Source organism: Saccopteryx leptura, chromosome 3 (assembly GCF_036850995.1).
Source record: "Saccopteryx leptura isolate mSacLep1 chromosome 3, mSacLep1_pri_phased_curated, whole genome shotgun sequence".
Taxonomy (NCBI): domain Eukaryota; kingdom Metazoa; phylum Chordata; class Mammalia; order Chiroptera; family Emballonuridae; genus Saccopteryx; species Saccopteryx leptura.
This window is the reverse complement of record NC_089505.1, coordinates 306,482,981-306,503,800: the sequence shown is the minus strand read 5'-3', so window position 1 is coordinate 306,503,800 and position 20,820 is coordinate 306,482,981. Positions and strand designations below refer to the sequence as shown.

General features: G+C 37.7%; 1 pseudogene; it reads left to right on the top strand.

Moving 5' to 3' along the window:
• The first annotated feature begins 16,550 nt into the window (after window positions 1-16,550).
• Window positions 16,551-20,820, top strand: part of LOC136398540 (ferritin light chain pseudogene) — a 56,664-nt pseudogene continuing 52,394 nt past the window's right edge.

Sequence of the window (20,820 nt, the reverse complement as noted above, 5' to 3'; positions counted from 1 at the left end):
ATTTGTATCTTCTTTAATTTCTTACTTTATGTCATAATTTTTTAAGTACAAACCTTCTAAATCTTTGGTTAAATTTATTCCAAGGTTGTTTTTTTTATTCTTTTTTTATGCAATTATAAATGAGATTATTTTATTAGTTTCTCTTTCTGATAGTTGATTATTGGTATTTAAAAATGCAACTGGTTTCTAGGCATTTATTTTGTATTATGCTACTTTACTGAATTCATTTATAAGTTCTAGTAGTTTTTGGTGGAAACTTTAGGGTTCTTTAAATATAGTATCATGTCATCTGCATAAAATGACAGTTTTACTTCTTTCTTTCCAGTTTAAATGCCTTTTATTTCTTCTTCTAGTCTGATTTCTGTGGCTAAAACTTCCAATACTGTGTTGAATAAGAGTGATAAAAATGTACATTTCTGTCTTGTTTCTGATCTTAAAAGAAACACTTTTTTTTTTAGTTTTTTCATATTAAGTATGATGTAGGTTATAGGTTTGTCATTTATGGCTTTTGTATCATCCCCCCATTTCCACTTTGCTTAGAGCTTATAACATAAGTGGGTGCTAAATTTTATCAAATGCTTTATCTGTATTTATTGATATGATCATGTGATTTTTATCTTCAATTGTGTTTATGTGCTGTGTCGCACTTACTGATGTGCAAATACTGTATCAACCTTGCATCTCCAGAATAAATCTCACTAGACCATGGTATATGACCTTATGGTATTGCTAGATCCAGTTTGCTAATACTTTATTGAAGATTTTGGCTTCTACGTTCTTCAGTGATTTGGGCCTATAACTTTATTTCTTTGTAATGCCTTTATCTAGTTTTGGAATTAGGATAATGCTGGTCTCATAAAATAAGTTGGGAGTTTACCTTTCTCTCTAATCTTATTCTTTGAATAGTGAAACTCACCTGTGAAGCTCTTTGATCCAGGATGAAAAGCAAGGACCTATAACAAAGCAACCAAGACTACTTGACCCAATAATGCTGTCATTTAAAATTGAAGGAGAAATAAATAGCTTCCCAGAAAAAGAAAAGAAAAGAAAAAATAAAATAAGCTAAAAGAGTTGGTAACACCTAGCCAGTATTATAAAAAATATTAAAGGGTGTTCTTCAAGAAGAAGAGAAAAAAGAACAGCAAGAAACATAGTTAAAAGAATAAAATGGCAATAAACACATACCCATAAATAACTACTTTTAATGTAAGTGGCTTAAATGCTCTAATCAAAAGACATAGGGTAGATGAATGGATAGGAAAACAAGGCTCAAATATATGCTGTCTATAAGAAATCCACCTCAGAACGAACAATACACACAGACTAAAAGTAAGAGGATAAAAATAGATATTTCATACAAATGAAAATTAAAAGAAAAAGCTGAGGTAGCAATACTTATATCTGACAAAATAGACTGTAAAGCAAAAGCTATAGTAAAAGACAAAGGAAGAAACACATAATGACAAAGGAAGCAATCCAACAATAGTATATAACCCTTATAAACATTTATTTACCCAACATAGGAGTATATAAATATATAAAGCAAATCTTAATGAACATAAAGGAAGAAATCCACAGTAATACAGTCACAAAAGAGACTTTAACACCCCATTGACAGCAATTGATAATCTTTCAGGCAGAAAATCAACTAGAAAACAGCAGCCTTAAATGACACATTAGGTCATATGAATTTCATTGATAACTTCTGAGCATTTCACTCCAAAACAGCAAAATATACATTCTTTTCAAGTGTACATGAAACATTTTCTAAAATAGACACTGTTAAAACACAAAACAAGTCTTAAAAAATAAATTTTAAAAGATTGAAATCAGCCTGACCACGCAGTGGCACAGTGGATAGAGTGTTGAACTGGGATGCGGAGGACCCAGGTTTGAGACCCCAAGGTTACCAGCTTGAGTGTGGGCTCCTCTGGTTTGAGCAAGGCTCACTAGATTGAGACCAAGGTCACTGGCTCGAGCAAGGGGTCACTCAGTCTGTTATAGCCCCCTGGTGGAGGCACATATGAGAAAGCAATCAATGAACAGCTAAGGAGACTAAGGAGATGCAACGAAGAATTGATACTTCTCATCTCTCTCCTTTCCTGTCTGTCTGTCTCTATCTGACTCTCTCTGCTTCTGTCACAAAAATAAATAAATAAATAAAATGATTGAAATCATATCAAGCATATTCTCTGACCATATGGTATAAAACTAGAAATCAATCACAAGGGGAAAAAACCCTGAAAAACACACAAAGACATGAAAATTAAATAACATGTTTTTAAATAATAAAGGAGTTAACAATGAGTTCAAGGAAGGAATCAAATGAAATAATTGAAATAAATGAAAATAAGAACACATACCCAAAATATAAAATGCAGCAAAAGCATTTCTAAGAGGGAAATTTATAGCATTGCAGGCCTGCCTCAAGAAGCAAATAAACAAAAAAACTTACATAAACCACCTAATTTTACACTTATTAATAGAACTAGGAAAAGAACAACAAAGAAAACCCAAAGTGAGTAAAATAAAGGAAATAATAAAGTTAGAGCAGAAATAAAGGAAATAGAGTCTAAAAAAACATACAGAAGATCAATGAAACCAAGAGCTGGTTCCTTGAAAAAATAAACAAGATTGATGAAACCTTTTGCCATACTCATCAAGAAAATGAGAAAGAAGACCCCAATAAATAAAATAAAAAATGGAAGAGGACAGTAACAACTTACTCCACAGAAATACAAAGGATTATAAGAAAATATTATAAATAAGTATATGCCCACAAATTAAACAATCTGGACAAAATAAATTTCTGGAAACAAACCACTTTCCAAAACTGAATCAGGAAGAATCAGAAAACCTAAATAGACTACTTACACCTAATGAAAGTAAAGCAGTAGTAAAACAACTTCCCAAGGGAATACTACTCAGCCAAAAAAATGATGACATATTGCCATTTACAACAACATGGATGGACCTGAGAACATTATACTGAAGGAAATAAGTAAATCAAAAAAAGCTAAGAACTATATGATTTTACACAAAGGTGTGGTATAAAAATGAGACTGATGGACATAGATAAAAGTGAAGTGGTTACCAGGGGGACGAGGACAGGGGGGAGGGAATGGGGGAAGCATGTAAAGAGGGACAAATATACGGTGATGGAAAATGATTTGAATTTGGGTGTTGGGTACACAACATAATCAACAGTTCAGCCTGACCAGGAATTGGAACAGTAGATAGGGCGTCAGACTGGGACGTGGAGGACCCAGGTTCGAAACCCCGAGGTTGCTGGTTGAGTGATGGCTCATCCACCTTGAATGCAGGCTCACCAGCTTGAGTGCGAGGTCACTGGCTTGAGCGTGGGATCATAGACATGACCCCATTGTCGCTGGCTTGAGTCCAAAGTCATGGGCTTGAACAAAGGGTCACTCGTTCTACTATAACCCACCCTGGTCAAGGCACATAAGAGAAAGCAGTGAATGAAGAGCTAAGGTGCCACAACAAAGAATTGATGCTTCTTATCTCTCTCCCTCTTTGTCTGTCCCTCTTTCTGTCTTTCTCTGTGTTGCTGTCACTCACACACACACACACCAGTTTAAATGCTATAGAAATGTTTACCTGAAGCCTACACACTCTTATTGATCAATGCCACCTCATTAAATTTAATTTTCTAAATAAAAATTTTAAAGAAACTTCTAACAGATTAAATTAATTTTAACATTCTGTTTTAGTCCAATATATTCAAAATATTATCATTTTCACATAATCAATATAAAAGTTATTAATGAGATATTTTACATTATTTTCTACTAAGGTTTAGAAATCTGGAGTGTATTTTACATTGATAACACAGCAATATACACACTGACTTTTCATGTGAAATAGTTGATGTGTATTCAAATTTTATAAAATTCACTGTTGAAAAAAATAGATCCATATACTCAAGATGTTCCAAGATACTTAGATTTCCCGCAATAACTGAATTGAGTATCAGTTTTAGAATTTAAATATAAATGAATTTCATTTTAATTTAAAAGTCAGTTCTCCAGTCATACTGGCCACATATTATTAGTGTCTATTATATTAAACAACACAGCTTTAATATTTTATTGCTTATTTGTTACAGTTTTCTATGAATTTTTGTTCACATTTTTATGTAAGCAGGAATCTCATTTATGTGTTCACTACTGTATTCCACTAGCAAGAATAATGGTGCCCTGGTGGGCTGGTTCACTGGATAGAGCATTGGCCTACATCCAGACATCCTGGGTTCGATCCCCAGTCAGGCACACATGAGAAGCAACCATCTGCTTCTTTCCCTTCCTCTCCCCCTTCTCTCTCGCTTCTGCTCTTGCAGCCAGTGACTCAGCTGGTTTAAGCGTCGGCCCCAGGTGCTGAGGATAGCTTAGTTGATTTGAGCATCGGCTCCAAATGGGGGTTGTGGGATGAATCCCAGTCAGGGAGCATGCAGGAGTCTGTCTGTCTATCTTCCTTTCTCTCACTTAAAAGAAAAAGAAAAAGAAAAAGAATAATGGTTAGCCCTGGGTTTAATAGATATTTATCAAATGACTACATAAACCTGTAGCTCCACTGATTCATATTTCTCAGACAACATCACAATGAAGCTAAAAGTACAGGCTGTGAAGCCAGGTACTTGCTTTGAATTGAATCTTTCTACTAACTAGCTATGGTACCTTGTGTAATTCAGCCTCTCCATGCCTCAGACTCTTCATCTACTAATGATGTGAATAGCAGCACCAGTGCATGTGGCTGTTGTGAAGATTAAGTGAGTTCATCTAAAGTAATTAGACTGAGGCCTGGCCTAGGAAGTGAAGTTTTATTGTCACAGAAATTCCACCTAGTCCAGGCCTTCTGACCATTTAAGAGGTGCTCTGGATCATGGCCCTGTGTCATCTCTGGGCTCCCACCCTGCCTCACCCTGGCCTCTCTGCATTCGCCTAGTAGCCCTGAGTGTTCATCCCCAGCTGCTATCACCATTGTCCTCGCCTGTTGTCCAAGGTTCAGTATCTGTTCACTCCCCATCATTTATGTGGGATGCTGTGCAGACTTGATGACCCCCCACAACCCTGGTCCCAGTGACCTCTCACCCTTCAGTGGAAGACGGAAAAAGGACAATGCCCCCCTCCCATCCGTCTTAGGCTGCTTTGGAAGGCTACAGCACATTTTTGTTTGCCCCAAGCTGTTTTTTTTAAAGATTCATACACACAGAGGTGTGCAAGTATGTACAGGGCAGCTAGGTTATGACAGGTTGTCTGAGAGCCACAGGGGCCATTGCTCCCAGCTACTGCTCAGGGACTGGGCCAGGACAACCCTCCAGGCCACATGAGCTCCCTCGGCATTGACTCTCTCCTGAAAGCCCTGCAAACTCCCTTTCTTCTTTCTGTTTAACCTCTACTCTTCTTTATGATTTAGGGTTCTCCAGGAAATAACAGAACCAATATATTGAATATATGGAGGGGGGCAGAGATTGGAATTATAAGGTATTGGCGCCCTGGCTGGTTGGCTCAGCGGTAGAGCGTCGGCCTAGCGTGCGGAGGACCCGGGTTCGATTCCCGGCCAGGGCACACAGGAGAAGCGCCCATTTGCTTCTCCACCCCTCCGCCGTGCTTTCCCCTCTGTCTCTCTCGTCCCCTCCCGCAGCCAAGGCTCCATTGGAGCAAAGATGGCCCGGGCGCTGGGGATGGCTCTGTGGCCTCTGCCCCAGGCGCTAGAGTGGCTCTGGTCGCAACATGGCGACACCCAGGATGGGCAGAGCATCGCCCCCTGATGGGCAGAGCGTCGCCCCTGGTGGGCGTGCCGGGTGGATCCCGGTCGGGCGCATGCGGGAGTCTGTCTGACTGTCTCTCCCTGTTTCCAGCTTCAGAAAAATGAAAAAGAAAAAAAAAAAAAAAAAAAAAAATAAGGTATTGGCTCACACAATTATGGAGGCTAAGTGGTCTCATAATCTGCTGTGTGAAAGGTAAAAACCCAGGAAAGCTAGCTGTATAAGTTCCAATCTGAGGCAGGAGAAGACTGATGTTCCAGGTCTAGAGTCAGGCAAAGAGAGAGAGAATTCTCCCTTCCTCCTCCTTTTTATTCTATCCAAGCTCTCAGCAGATTGGATGATGGCCACTCACACTGGGAGGGCCACAAGCTTTCCTCAGCCCACTGATTCAACTGCTCATCTCTTATAGAGACCCCCCCAGACCCTCCAGAAATCATGTGTAGTCAGATCTCTCCACATCCTGTGGCCAATTCAGGCTGACATATAAAATGAACTATCACACCTCCCACGTTTGCATATATCTGAATTTCAGTTATTGATATCTCCTAAATTCTTTTTATGGAAGGAAGGATATTGGCAGTTGTGGCAGTATTATGTGATCATTGTGAAGCATTTGGCACATAGAGTATATGACATATGAATACAGTAGGCACTCAATAGATAATAATTGAAGGAAAAGTAGAATAGATGATGTTCCTCAGGCCAGGCGTAAATCAGCTGGGAGAGCAGAAGAGTGGCCATATGCTCTCACCTGTTAGACTCAGCCACACCCTGACACACATGGTATCATGAGCATTTCAAAAATAAGAACCTTAAAGGTGTTGCCCTCAGTTAGATTCTAGTTGGTAGAGGTGATAAATGTACATATAGATTATTATCCTGCATAAAAGCCCAGAAAGGAACAGTGTGGCCAGGAAAGCATGTGTCCCAGCAGGGGGTAAAGCAGGAAGGACACGGGTTGGGATTTTATACTGCTCACAAAAATTTGGGGATATTTCAAAATAAATACGAAGCAATAAAAAAAAAGAAGCATTTGATTTTTTTTTTATTAAACAAGAACATCAGAAAAGCACACAACAAGTCAAAGAAAGTTGTTCAATCATGCAAATGAGATGCAAGACCAACTTTTATTTCATTGGAGAAAATGCACTATAAAAATGGCTGGAAGTACTGGAGTATCTGCACGTTCCCTGATCCCCTAACTTTTGGGAGCAGTGGGTTCAAATCCTACCTCCAAGGCTGAGTGGCTCAGTAATCAAAAGCAGGTTATTCTCAACCTCTCTTCGTCTGTAAAGATAAGGTTTACGACAGGATGAGTTCCTTCTGCCTTCCAATTCTCTGGCCACCCTCAGCTCTCAGAAAATAGAAATGAGCAGGCTGCTTCTCAAGAAACAGGCACAGATCTCTGCTGCCCCTGTGCCCTCCACAACAGGCCAGCAAGGAATGTTTTTACAGGTGCTGCCTTTCAGTATATCACCAGAAAGGAAAGTTATTTTGAGGAGGTTTCTATGGGGATTTCTTTGTTTAGAAGTTGGAATAGTTCTAAAAAAGAAACCATCTATCTAGTTTTAAAAATGCTTTACTCTACAGCAGATTTAATAACAGAAAATGTATATTTACAATATGCAATACAAACTTCTCTTCATGTTTGTAAGACTGAAACTTCAAAATAAATAGTTTCTTTGTGTTTTATGCTTTTGCACTATTAGCAAAAAGCATTGAGAAAGAAATATATGCTATTTGGGTAGGCCATGCTTCCACTTGGAAAAGTGGAATTTTTTGTCCTATGGCAGAAAAGCAATGTTACCAAAATTATTTTTTTTAAAAAACTAAAGCAACCAATAAAAAAACAAAACTAACACAAAAGCAAAAAAGGAAACACACCCGTATCTGTCATAACATGGTCTGAGAGGACCAGGCTGACACAGAGCTCTTAAACGTGAATGCGAACCTCAGGTGAACCCTGGGAGCCGCCAGGGAAGCTCACCTTATGACTCACTCTCCTCTCCAAGGCAACGATTTCATATTTTCTTAGTATGGGTTGAATTGCATCCCCCCCCCAAAAAAAAGATATGTTGAAGTCCTTACCCCAGTGCTTCAGAATGTGACCTTGTTTGAAAATAGGATGGTTTCAAATGTAATTAGTTAAGATGAGCTCATACTGGAGAGCTCACATGATAAGACTGTTGTCCTTCTATAATGGGCAGAGAGGCACCCAGAGGAAAGATGCCATGTGACGACAGAGGACAGAGGGAAAGTGTGTAAGCCAGGGAACGCCAAGGATTGCCAGCAGACCCCCAGAAGCTAGAAGAGGCAAGGAAGGACCTCACTACAGTTTTCAGAGTGAGCACAGCCCTGCTGAGACTTTGAGTTCAGACGTCTAGCCTCCAGAATGTGTGACAATAAATTTCTGTTGTTTTAAGCCACACAGTTTGTGTACTTGGTTACAGCAGTGCTAGGAGACTAATACACTTCCCCTCGCTCTTCAAACATCCATCATTCCTTCAACTTCTCACCAGCTGTTACAATCAGCTGATGCACTTCAGTGCGAAAGTAAAAAGTAATCGTAAAAGTTCTCCACTTGACCCCTCCTCACCCCCAAGCAACCAAGCTACATTGGTGTCATGCGTCCTGTTCTAAGGAATGCACTCTCCCTGCTCTAAGGCTAGCCCACCCCACCCCATGCCCACTTGTACACTGAACTCTCTCTCTCACCTGCTCCTGCACTTCGCTCTTGCAATCATATCCATTTGCTTATACAACATCTAAATTTTCCCCCAACTGAATAATTCTATCAGCAAACAGGCGTGCTTTAAAATACCCAAGTGAGGAAGGAAGGGAAAGAAGGAGGGAGGAAGGGAAGAAGAAGAAAGGGCCATATGTAGTAAGGTTATTATTTAGAATAAGACATTAACATCCCAGATTAAAAATATCAGAAAGACAAGAAGTGACTGAAGAAATGAGATGTTCTTCACTTTGCATTTACTATAGATTAACCAAGATACCATTTGTAGAACAAGGCTTCAACGAGCATTTTCTTTGTAGTTACAATGGCACAGAAGTTATAATCATTTCTCTAAGGGTTCAGGAAAGATTCCATAAAGACCATCTATATACACTTCAGATTTTCATCTGTTGTGGGGAAAGTATGAATATATAATCATAACACATTGTTACCTTAACATATTTAAAAAAAAAGAAATTTTATTTATAAAACTTGTAACCGTAAGTTGAACACTTAAGAGGGTCAAATAGTTCGTGCAGACTTATCCATTTAGGGCCAGGCACATAGGTCCTTAAAGCTTAAATTGAAATTTTTATTCTTAAATAATATCTCCAGTTGTGGCAGAAAACAACCAACTCAAGTGCCTGGCTGGGATTCTTCAGATACCAGCTTCTTTTGTCCTAGGTTTCATGTTTGGTATTAAATAAGAATGGAGTCGGTGAAAGTTTTTACTTTTATAAATTGCATAATATTCAGCTTTCAAATTACCAGTGGGTTTTTAAAATACTTACTAGGTCTCTCACTGCTGTCAAAGTCACCATTATCCTTTGATAGGCCGATGTGACTGCATCACTGTGCTGAAAGTCATCCATAACAAGTGCCTATTCTCAAACCCAATTCACTATAATTGAATCTAGTTCATCATCAGTTGGAGTTCAGGCTTCAGTGAGATTTGGAAAACAGCACCATTTAGTAGAAAGTACTTTGACTTTAGAGCCAGACAGAAAAGTCTCTGTTCAGCCATTTACTGCTAAAGCTCAGATATTTCACCTGGAAAACAGAGATAATAATCCTGACATAAAGATATGTTGGAAATATTAGAAAGGCCATATATAAAGTCTCCAGAATGATGTGTACTCAATAAAGAAAAGTTGTTACTTACTTTTTAATCATTTTCTACTGTACAAGAGGAAGCAAGTGCACTTTTCTATCTGTAATAGTTCCGGGCTGTTTCTGAGACCATTGAAGCAGACAGATGAAGTAGGTGCTTGGAGCTTGTGGTGGTATTCATGGAGCACCTGAGCCATTATTTTCAAAGGATCCATCACTGCTTTATTGCTGATGGTGATACGGAATGTAATAGAGAGCCTGGTTAAATGTCAAATCACTTCACCTGGTTACTACGGCATTTTTGAAGCCCGATTTCTCAGTCATATTTTTCAGAAACACAATGAGGATGAAGGTCCACCATGCCCTCATGGACATCTTGAGAATAATGGACATTTAGGTAATTTCAAATATTTCTGTCTTATCCAAGAAAGCAAATCACAGTGCCACTGGAACAGTAGTTGATATTGTGAAGATAGTGTTTAATTTTTTAAAAATACATTATTGTGAGCCTACAACATTATTCATAAAATAATTACCTTTGTCATATTACTGCTGATCATGACACATTAGATTGCGGCCACATATCCATGGAGAATGCTACTATATGGCACTAGAGAACTTAATAGTAGAAGAATTGGGACCCTGGAGGTGAATGGATAAGCAATAATGTATAAAATACATCAAAATAAAAGATATAGACTAAGAACATTTAGGCATCAATGAACTGATTTAGGGGCCATGTGCTTCATGATGCAAATTAATGGCTCCAAAAACTGGCATCCAAGGACAGTACTCATGAAAATAATCTATACCCAGAGGGAAAATCACTATTTGTATATGAATTCATCGAAACAGTCATCCTGATGAGCAGTCATAGCTATCTCACACACATGCACACACACACTATTTAGAAGCTGCTAAACCCAGATAATCAAACAACTCAGATGTTTTTCTCTATGTCCTTCAGACACTCTTCAGTTCATTGACTGACTTCAGCAGTGCAAGAACTAATTAGCACCTTGATTATACAACCTTAATATTGGTTGGCAAAAAAAAAAGATTAATAATATTTATGTGATTGTCAAAGATATATGCTTTGTTGTTAGAAAAAGAGAATTCAAAGTAATTTCTTTGTCTCTATGGTCCTTTACTACATTAAATTGTCCTGCAAAACTGAAAACCTGAAATTTGAATACACTGAAAATCTTAGCTGTTTATTGGTTCATATTTTTGCTTACTTTTAATTCTAACCTTGTTGAAACTCTAAGGATTCAGTTCTCATCTCATAAGGATTACTGTTTAACATGTCATTCATCACCAACCTCTGCACACATAAATTCTCTACGTTATTTAAAGATACCAGGTGCAGTATTACCATGACTCCAACTGGAAATCACTCCCAAATTGGGTCTATTTTCCTTAATGCTTCTGCAAGATTCTCATTATGCTAATGGTATACTTCAGGGTGCACGTTAAGAAAGAATATAGTCCTAAATGTTCATCTATGAAAGCTTTCTTTTCTGGAAGGCAGAGACTTTTCAATGAAATACATTTTCAGTACATAGAAAGCATCACCCAGTCTCATCATTGGTAATTGGACCAGCATGTCCATGAAACAGTTAAATTACATTTGCTTCTGGAAGTCTGGATTAAATAAAACTGTCATTATTTTGATGGTACTCTCCTATTGGCTCTACATTGTTTCTGTGCACATTCTTCAGGTATTTGTAAAGAATTTCTGATCTATTTGAATATTTGGAACATTTGGGATGCATAGTACTTTTTTTAAAAATGTGTTTGAACTTCATGTCTTGCCCTTTTCTCTTGTTTCAACACATGTCTTTTTTAAAATCAGAAATGTATTTCTTTGATTAAATGAGCCATAAGCATGTTTTAATAATTTTCGATAACTCCATAAGGGTAACATCTGGCTGTTTACATCAAAAGGCAAAATCTTGTATTCATAAGAATTTATAAATAATATATATTTTAGGTCAGATGAAGTGTTTACTCTGCTACCTACCATGAATATACAAACTTGAAAGGTTAATTGAATCTTCTCTAACCATAAATAAGTAAATTCTTATTGCTTAATGCCATACTATTGGTTTCTGAATTAATTTCCACTAATTGAATTGCAATTCTGCAAAATTCTATCTTTTTCACACTCATCTGTATATACTCATAACCAAAACTACTTCTCAAAGTAAAGTATGAATATAACACACCAAAATAGTCCTAAATAACTGGTCCATGAGCTAGAGGATTTACTTCATTTTCTCAACATAACTACCATATTTCTGAAAGTTTACCCCCCTGGGACAAGAAGTCTTAACAAGTTTTGATTGAAGTCATTTGGATCAATGTTCTTTTTCATATTTCCTCTTATTCTGTTTATGCTGAAGATTTTTTTATGGACATGCCATTGTGCAGGTTTATTCATTAAAACCAGGTGGGAAATTAGCATATACTTGTACCTTATATCACTAATTACAAGAGTCAAAAATCTGACTCATACATTTCTAACTGGAACTACTGAATGCCTCCTACGATGATTGGTTCCATGTGAATTACATGAAATTCGTACCATGATGCTCTGTCCAGGCCTGCTCCCTACCAGCAGCCTCTTCCCTCTCACTCGTAGAATGTTTAGCTGCTCCCACTCAAGTGGAAGGAAGAAAATGCATTAAGCTAATTGATATATGTATATTATGAGCACAGAGTGTCTACCCCCTGAAACCAGTCTTCCAGGTATAGAATGTGATTAATAAATATTTGTTAAATGTACAAAATCCCTGTGAAGTGTTTATTAGCCAAAATGAGTAATTCAGTAGACTAATGGCACACATACACACACAATTTACTAGCATTTGTCAGGGGTCCTTGTTAGGGATTCCTCTGACACTGTGTACCTGACTCAGTTTCTGAGACTGTAAGTGGGGATAACAGTATCATGGTCACAAATGTTGAAGGCATTTAAAACACTTAGACTAGTGCCTGGCACGCATTAAGCACTTTATACATGAAAATAACTACTCTGAAGATTATGCTCAGTGGCCCTTTGTGGGTGATGGGCCCAATGAGTGCACATTATATTTGACCTTACCAGGCATACAAACTTTGGAAAAGAGTAGATTAGACTCTAAAGCTGAACTACTTGCTCTGTTGGAAAGCTTCCCATTTTCCACTTGGTCTTCAGACATGAGCACAGATGCCCAGGAGAAATTATACTCTCTCAAACTAGGGATGGGAAAAGAGAGAAGACCACAGACACCAGGATAAGAATGGCACCAATTTAACAACATGTTCACACTTGTTCTATAGATTTTGTGGCTTTCTCCTCCTCATCCAGGACTCCAAGTCCTGCAGAATCTCGGAGATACCTCTCTCCTGCTCATCCCCCAGAGAGCAGCAGTAGTCATGGCTTTAAATCTCCGTGTAAGGCTTGTGATTCCCAAATTTATGCCTCTAGCATTTACCTCTGTTATTTGAGTTCTAAACAAACATGTCTAGTTACCTATTTTACATCTACAGTCTACTGAGAAAAATTTCAAAATTAATGTGTCCACATGGAGTTTTAAATTTTCCTCCAAAGTTTGTCTAACCTGGAAGTCTTTGCCATTACAGAAGATGAAGCTATCATCTACCCAAATCCTCAAGCCAGAAACCTGGATGCCATCACTGTACTTCTGTAATCAATCTTTCAGTGAATGCTGTCAACTCCATCACCAAATCTTGAATAGCCTTCCTTCAGGGCCCACTGTGATCACCTGAGCTCAGTGACCATCACCTCTATCATAATACAGTGGCCTCTTGAACCATCCCCTCTTGAGCTCCCTCAAATCCATTCTCCAAATAGCAGTAAAATTCATCTCTTTCCCAGTAAGTTTCAAAAGTTTGGTCTTTTAACTCTATGGTTTATCAAGTGAATTTAGCAACCAGGGAATAAAATTATACTACAGTGCATGACCTATTGTTTCTGAAAACTAGAACCTATCTTTCTGCAAATGCTTCTTCTAGCAGTGGTACCGGTTCTGAGTCTGCAGTCAGAAACCTCAAGCTAGACTATGGCAAGTGTCAAACATCCCAACTTGTGACCCTCATAGAAATGTGCCCCTTGTCCATTATATAATAACATAACTTCTAGACTATTTACTGAGAGAGGACTTTTACCAAGTACTAGCACCCTGTTCAGCAAGCAGAAACATTCTCATGTTGGAAGGTCACGTGTTTTAAGTAACTCCAATGGGCAGCAATTCAAGTGCAAAGAGTCAAACCGTTGTTTAAAAAAATAATTATTCCCTATAGTACACAACAGAGGATTTCTTTTATTGAAGTATAATATACAGACCTAAAAGTGTATGAGTTATATCCATACAGGTAGCTGACGTTATCTAAACTGAATCCCCTGTGTAACTGCATCCTGCTCAAGAAGTGGAGCGGAACCACCCTGTCAAGCCCTCCTCATGCTCTCGTGTACTCCCTACTTTACCCCCCCTCCCAGGAGAAGCTACCCTCCTGACTTTGAAGACCATGAGTCACTTTTATTTATCTTTGGTCTGTGTATAAATGCAATCAAATAACATGGATTCTTCCATATGGCTTCTTTCAGTTTATAGTTTGTGAGATTAACCCACTTAGCTACATGTAGTTGTCACTTACTCTCATTACTATATAATACTCCATGGAGTAAATATAGCAAAGTTTTGTTTGTGTGTTGACATACAGCAGAGGGTCAGCAAACTATGCTCCACTGGCCAGCTATCTATTTTCATAAATAAAGTTTTATGAAACACAGCCATGTCTATCTATCTATATATTGTTTATTGCTGCTTTTATGTTATAATGGCAAAGTTAGCAGTTGCAACTGAGACTGAATGGCCCCTAAACCTAAAATATTTACTATCTCTTTCTTTACATAAAATGTCTACCAGCCCCTCCTTATGCTGTTCTATTATGTGAATATGCCACACTTTTTCAGGATTTCCCATTTTGAACAATTACCAATATTGTATCCATGAACATTCTAGCATATAGTTTGGGGTGGGCATGTATGGAGTGAAATTACTATGTCAGAGGATATGCATGTGTTCGGCTTTAGCACATAATGCCAAAATGGATTTCCACACTTGTTTTTCCAATTTACCTGCCCACTAGCAATATACAGGTTCCAATGTCCTTGCCTATACTTGGCATGTTCTATCTTTTTTATTGTATCCATCCTGGTAGGTATATAGTGATATCTCACTCACTATGGGTTTACTTTGCATTGCATTTCACTGGTTCTTGTTGAAATTCAGCTTCTTTCCAAGTCCTGGCCATTTGGAAATACGCTTTTGTACAATTTCTATTCAGGTTGTGACCATCTTCTGGCTCGACTGCCTTTTGTCTCACTTAATTAGAGGCATTCTTTTTACATCTTAGATATGAGTCCTTTGTTGAACATATACACTGTAAAGACCTCTCCCACTCTATGGTTTGCCTTTTACTCTTTTAATGATGTCTTAGTGTTTTTCATGTTTAAGAAATCTTTTCCTATTCCAAAGACATAAGTTTTTTCATCTGAAAAGTTTATTTTCTACATTTATATCTTTAATCCATTTGGAATTGATTTTGTATATACGATATGAATTAGAGGACCAGATACATTTTTTTACACATGCATATTCGGTTGTCCAAACATATCATAAAATCTACTTGTTCAGTTATGCATGCACAAATGTACACATGCACTCACACTCTCACACATACACATACACAAACTGACCAAATATTTTGATTGGGAATGAACTGAATTATAGATAAATTTGAGGAGAGCAGACAGCTTTGCAACTATAGAGAATTAGGCTACTTTGACTGAATCCAAGAAAGCCTCTATTTATTCTATCTTTATTTAGTCATTTAAAAATAATTCATGAAGTATCTATAAGTTAAGTGATATATTGTTAATTTCAAGAGTCTAAGAAAAGTTAAGAAAATTGAGACTAGCCACATTAGAACACCAAAAAGCAATTAGTAGGGAAGCTTTGAATATTTTCAGAGCAGTATTGAGGCACCAGTACAAGTGGGAGACCATTAGATTCCAGAAGTAAAGACCTAAATAATGGTGGTATCTTTGCTGATAAATTATGAAGAAGGGCGACAGGTTTATCCAGGGTAGGAGTTTGGGCAGCAAATTGTTACGGTAAAAAATGAAGAGATTTGAGGGTGCTGGCTAAATTGTGATTGAAATTATAAACTGTGAACTGTAACCTAGATAGGAAATGAAGGCCTAAGTGATAGACATGGTAACCATGAGGTACGGGAGGTCTTTGAGCCCAAGCGCAGGTCAGTGAGAGGGTATGCTGAATAGACTGGCTGGAGTGGTCTAAAAGTAGGCCATTTGATTTTTATTTTCATGGTGTGCAGGTCCGGGAAACGGCACATCCCAAAGTTTAGAAATGGAAGTGAAGTCAAGGTTAGTAAAGATGAGCAGGCCAGAAATATAAGAAGCTAGGGAACGCAAGGCTGTAGTGAACCAACATGATGGAAGGACCTACACCAGGGAGGAAGATGGTGACCCAGGTGCCGAAGGGTCAGTACACAGAGAAAGTGACCTAGACATCCACGCATGGCGGAGAGAAGGGAGACAAACCCTGCGAGAGCAGAGTTTTCCTGAGAGTGTGGAGGGTGATGGAGGACAACGTGGAGAGGAGCACTGGCACCCTCTTGACCCTGCTACCTGTAGGAGGAGCAACCTGCAGTGGGGAGAACTGCAGCGCTCCCTTCTGGAGTGAACCACGGCTCAGTTACAGGAAAAAGCAAAAATAAGAACATGAGGGGAGGAGTTTGAGGGTGGGGGAGACTGTGTTAACCATGAGGGGAGTTCCAGGGAACACAGTAGGAAGATTGTGGAGGGAGATACACTGGGTAGGGGTAGGCCAGAGCTGCATGATCAGAACCATCGTGTCACTGACCAAAATGCAGGTGAGCTCTCATGGGTTTGCCTGTATGTCCCAGTTAGAATGGATCCTGAAGCTGCCCTGCATCATTTACGACACGTAGTGATTTGCAGCCTCAGAGGGGACCCGTTGACTTTATTTTATTTGAGCCTCTAAGTAAGAAGGAAGCATAAAACCCAGTTAGAAAATTTTTTGAAATATCATAAATGCATTTTTCAATATGGGCACCTTGGAAGACGGGAACCCGTTTACATCTGATGTTTATAATATGTACATAAATGGAAGTCATTATCAGCTTCTGAATCGCTTCACTTTCAAGTATCTTTTATATGTTTAATTTAAGCCATTTGTGTGCATTGTGTTTTCAGAAGTATGTTTTAAAGATAATACATTAATTGATACATCTAGTTAAAGTCATTTTGTCAGTAACAACCTTAACCGTTGAATTTCATTTGTTATAATTAAGGAGTGCTAAGTATCTAAGAAGTCATTGTGAGACTTCTTTTTCAAATCATATATTTAAAATAACTGAAGAAGTAGGTGTCAGGACTTTTCAAAGTCCTTTATATATTCACGATTAGATTTTCCCTGAGAAAATTCAAAGAATCTAAAATTATCTTTCTTAGACGAATAAGTTCCAAGTGACTCAGAAAGCAAGTAATTGCACAAGCTAAATTTCATCCACAAAAAGAAAGACCTGTAACAAACTTATGTGTGTCTGTGTATTTGCCTTTTACTTGTTATAAGATTAGTACCTCTTTTCTTAATATACCACATGGATAATAATAGTGATTAGAAAGTTTTCTTTGGTTCCGAAATTGGAGACAGAAAATTCAGAGCTCACAATGAGAACTTGTCAGGCTTATAACTATTCTCTTTATTGAAAAACAATCAATCTATTTTTAACATACCTCATTTGGTATGGTCCTGGGCTTTCTATATTATAAAACAGAATGAGTGCAGACAGTTTTTATTTTCTTTCGGTTTTTTAACATCAGCTATAAAGTTAGGAAAAGCAGCACAATCATCTATTATGTGAGACACAATTATCTTTGCTACATATTAGCTTTGTGCTTTTATTTCCTCTTACTGAAAAAATAAGTAAATAACGAACTCTACAGGCTGGTGGGCATGCTCACCAAGCCGGAGAGGGGGCAGGGAATCTCCGAGGAGAATGAGCTTTTGTTAGTTAGCCTTTTTTTGTGTGTTTTCTTACAGGCTGGTCTTGACTATTTCTTCTTCCTTTGTGCCTTATCTGTGGGCAAAATAATCCTCTGGAAAACTGAAGGGTAGCTTGACCTCTCATTTATCTCTGTCCAGAGTGACTGTCACCAGACTGATGAAAAGTAGGGAAAAGGGTCCGTCAGCAGAGCCTGTTCATTCTAAGTTCTCTGTCTGACTCGTTTTGTTTGGGGAGTATAGACTTTCTTTCTGTTAAGTGAACACATTATTTTCTTTCTGTCCTGTTTGGGCTATAGAATGATTAGGGCCCCTGAAGAGTAAATTAGACTCTGATGATTGGTAACGGAGAAGCCGGAAAGTCAACAGGGTTGTTAAAATGAGATTCTCTTCCCAAATATCATTTGGCGTGCCAGAGCCAACTGTTCATGATGGAACAGGATTGATAATTCTCAACAGATTCACCCAAATCAAGAGGAAAGCGAGCCGGGATAGGTCCAAACTGGACAGCATAGGTACATGGAGATGATATAAGTTGGGCTCTGATAGGAATGCCTGAAGCATACTTTTGCCAGCAAATTGACTTCCTTTCTGATGTCCTTTTGCTTTTCTTCAAAGGTATATTGTATATAAATAACTCACATTATTTTCCAGTATTCTTCTTACCCTTAGGCTGCAAACCATGAATATCTGTGAGCCCACACTGACAAGGTAAATTAAACGTGTAAAGTTATCTTGAACTCTGTTCATGGGAACTTTCTTTTTATAGGCCACATTTGATAACAATGGAGATTGTGCTGAAATTGTTGAGGGAAGAATCTAGTAGTTGGTGTTACTCTTACTTTGATGGTTTATGGCACATAGGGGGTAAGAGAAAGAAGAAAAATATAAACACCAAAAAAAGGACAATAAAGAACCCTAATAATTGAAATGACAAAAATGCATACAATATGCTATTCTTTGTTGGGGAGGGAGTCCAAAAAAAGAAATGATCCCAAGTTGGGATATTGAAACACTAGCTATTTCTGAGTGACAGGATCATGGTAGATTTTTAAATTTATGTATTTATTTTTCTAATTTTATAACACAGTTAACAGTATAATTGGCACCCATTGCTTTGTAAGATTATGAGGTTGGGGGGGGGGGGCATTGGGAGGCCAAAAGCCTACAATTGTTCTGGATGGTTCTGCTATACTTCCTGCTACCACACTCCCTGAGCACCATCTAATTACCTGTGACAGGGCCTGGGAGTTCAGTGGCTGCCCACAGTCACATCTTTAAACACCTCCTAGTCTTTGACATTCACCCATTCATTACCCACCCTGTGACAAGCTCCTAACACAGTCAGAGAGCACCACCCCAGCCCGTGCTTGGCTGCTCCCTGTGTCTCTCATCGTCTCTAGATATTTGCCTTTGTGCCATCAACCTCAGTCTCCACGTCCACCTGGGTATGCCTCCCCTCACCTGTCTTTCTGAGCAAGGATGCTCCGATTTCAACTCATAGCCTGTCACTATGGTTTGTGCCTTCACTTCCGTCTCCTCCCCCAAGCCAGAGCACGATTTCAGCAATACTGGGTTAAAAAACACTCCAGCACTCGAAGCAGATTAAAACTCTGATTTGTTTGTTACTTTAAAATATGAAACATTTTCTCTGCATTGCATCTCCTTATTTTGGTAGAGTACTTAGATACAGAGAGAGTTGTTATTAAAAATCTTACAGAAATAGTTTGGTAGTGACTATTTTGGGGAGCATGTGGTAGAAAAGTAAAATGAGACATGAAAGATAAAAGCCATACAAATATGTTCACTCTATAATTTACTTTTCCTGAATTATTAATAGCTAAAATATCTCTTACCTAAGTACTGTCACAAACGTATTTAAAAATAATTAAAACAGAAAAATTTATTATATTATTAATACATGTTTGTTCATGTCCTCATCTTCTTGAAAGTCTATTTTTTTAACTTGGATTTTGGTGTGTATGTATGACAGTGAAACTATTGCCAAGTTCAAGAATGACGACAACTCTAAGTTTAAAAATGTTTTGAAAGTATATTGACAATTTTCAAATGTGGAAAGACATTTTACACTGACCTGAAGAAAACAAATTAAATTTATTTAAACTTTAAAATGAGAATAAAAACAAAAATTAATAGCAGTTTGTCTTTTAAATATAGCTCTATGAGTCTATGTTTCCAAGAAACAATTTTCTCCTTAGTGACCACTGCAAAAGAATAAAAAATTCTGTCATAAAAATATTGTACTTTGTGAATCCCTTGGGCAATTAGTTGAGTCATTGCCCTAAAAAAGTAGAAGACCAGAATTCTCTCAAAAGTCCAAGGTTGGCTCACTAAATGGTGATGGATGGTCCACTCTCCTATGTTATTTTTTTTAAGAAAAAGAGAAACTCTATACCCATCTCATTCATTTCTAATTGATAGAAATTAGACCATTTCATTAGCTTCAAGAACAAAAAAAAGAAATGCCTCTTTAAAACCATACTGATAGATTATCCACTATGAAATATAAGGTTTTATTATAACTTTTTGGTTTTGTTTATGTTTTCCAAGGCACATTTCTAAATCTTTTGTCCAATCATACCCAAAGCAATCAATAAGGTCATTTCCCATGGAAACATTTGTAAGAATCACCTAATGAGTTTCTGTCCTTTTTTATTTTAACAGTGTATCTATCTTCTTACAGTTAAACAAACAAAATTAAATTTCAAGGAAACTATATCATTAATTGAATATTAGCACATATTTGGTTGCAAACAAGGTAAAATTTTCCAATCAGAAATTTCTTAATAATACTAATTCAGTATCAATTTTATTTCTAAACTTCAACAGTCATTTTTAATAGGAGAATATACTTTCCACATAGCTATGCAATTCTTGCTTTATCACACATCTGAGTAAGACTGATCAGTCAGTAATCACCCAAGTGTCTCCTGTGTATCTCACACTGTGTTAAACACCAGAGTGATATGAAAGAATATTTGATGTGGTCTCTGAACTCAAGGAATTTCAAAGCTAATTGGGGTGGGGGTGGGGAACTACTAACCATTAAATTAATTAAA